Here is a 2,400-nt window from a genome sequence, read left to right as displayed (position 1 = left end):
TGTGATGATTTGATATGTGTAAACACTGAGAAATGGTTACTGCAATAAAGAAAATTAACACATCCGTCAACTGACTTACCTTCTTTGAAAGAATGCTTAAGATCTACTCTCTCAGCACATTTCAAATACATATAGATTTATGCATATATAATATAATATCGCATATTATATATTTGTAGGTCACATATTAGATTACTTTATATATATCATGATATATGATCATCTATTTCTATTATACATAAACATCATAGTAACATGACATATAATTGTGTTGTTTATAGCATTTGATTATAGTTAATATTTATATGTAATAAATATGATTTGGTCACAAGAAGAATGGACTTATATTGTGCACTGGGAAATGAATGGATCTAGGAGCCATCATATCCAACAAAATGACCTAGACTGTGAAGGGCAAAAGACACATGTTTTTTTAAACACATATACATATATATATATATGTTAACCTGATTAAATTATGGTGTATATATATATATGTGTATGTGTGAGATACCATGGCAAAACCCCTCTGACCAATTAACCTGCACAACTCACATGTAACCAGAATGAATGTTAGGAAGGTGGAGGGAGTCATCTGGGAGGTGAGTGCTGGATGAAGCGTGGAAAATATGATCAAATAGTTTATGCACAAGTGAGAAATGAAACTTGTTGACGTTGGTTTGGGAAGGGAGAGAAGGAGAGAAGGATGAGAGTGGACAAGGTGACTGTATGGAGGGACCGGGAGTGTGGCCTAGTGGTAGAGTGCTTGCCTCGCATGCATGAAGAACCAGGTTCGATTCCCTGGTACCACATACATAGAAAAAGCTGAAAGTGGTGCTGTGGCTCAAGTGGTAGAGCTCTAGCCTTGAGAAAGCCCCAGAATAGTGCTCAGACCCTGAGTTCAAGCCCCAGGCCTGGCAAAAAAAAAAAAAAACATATTGTATGGAGAGACAAAGGTGAACAGCAGTGGTAACCCACTGAACACTAAGTTGAAAACAAACTATACAACTTGTTGGGGGTGGGAGAGAAAAACTGGGAGGGAGAGGAAAGGGGTAACACTGTCCAAAAAAGAAATGTACGCATTATCTAACTATGTAGCTGTAATCCTTCTGTACATTACCTTTATATAAAGTGAGCCAGTGGCTCACGCCTGTAATCCTACCTACTCAGAAGGCTGAGATCTGAGGACAGCAGTTCAAAGCCAGCCCATGCACTAAAGTCCATGAGACTCATATCTCCAATTAACTGCCAGAAAACTGGAAGTGGCAGTGTGGTTCAAGGGGTAGGGTGGAAGCCTTGAGCTGAAGAGCTCAGAGACAATGCTCAGACCCAGAGTTCAAGTCCCACAACCAACCAAAAATATATATATATACATGTATATATACAAATATATATATATATATATTCATGTCCTTTGTCAGTTATGGGGCTTGAACTCAGGGTGCAGCGTTATGTTTGAGCTTTTTTGTTCACGGCTAGAACCCTACCACTTCCACAGTACCACTTCCAGTTTTCTAGTGGTTAATTGGCAGTTACAATCTCACAAGGACTTTTCTGCCCAGGCTGGCTTTGAATGACAGTCCTCAGATGTCAGCCTCCTGAGTAGCTAGGATTATAGGCATGAACCACAGCACCCGGCCAGAAAGTATCCTGTTTTCTTTAATGGGTCAGAAAATGTTGCCTGGGCAGAAGGAAACGTGCAGAACATGTGAGGAATGGGAAAAGTGCAGGTGGCTGGATCACTGGCAGCAAAGAGAGACTAAAAGATGTGGGAAGATGAACAGAAGTGTAGGATCTCATGAGCCTGGCCAGAAGACAGTTGAGTTCCACCCCAGTAGCAAAGGGAAAGCTTTGGACTCTCTAAAGCAGAACACAACCAAGCCATGTAACCTCATCTATTTCTCTTCCATATTTTCTATTGCCTTTAGGTCTTCAATACTTACATAATGATACATACAGGTTCAACTACAACTATGCGTTGAGAAGACTGTTAACTGCCTTTCTTGATCAGTCTTGTTGAAGGCAGAGCGATCGAGTCTGAAGCATGTCCGTACTTATGCCACTAAAATACAATCTTGATTTCTGTAGCTTTGTTCTGTAGTTTGTTCTTGTTATTGTGATTTTGTTTGTTTTTGTCAATCCTGGGCTTGAACTCAGGGCCTGGGCACTATCCCTGAGCTTGAAGCTAGTGCTCTGCCACTTGAGCCACAACTCTGCTTCTGGCTTTGTGTGTGTGTGGATTAATGTGGAGATAAGACTTTCTTGCCTGGGCCGGCCTTGAATCACCATCCTCAGCTCTCAGCTGAGTAGCTAGGATGACAAATATGTGTTACAGGGCAATGGGCTTGTGGGAAGTTTTGAAATCAGAAGTGCTTGACTGTTTTGGCTATCTGTAGCCCT

This window comes from Megascapheus bottae, chromosome 28 (assembly GCF_031878675.1).
Source record: "Megascapheus bottae isolate mThoBot1 chromosome 28, mThoBot2.hap1, whole genome shotgun sequence".
In the NCBI taxonomy this organism is placed as follows: Eukaryota; Metazoa; Chordata; class Mammalia; order Rodentia; family Geomyidae; genus Megascapheus; species Megascapheus bottae.
This window is presented reverse-complemented; position numbering follows the sequence as displayed.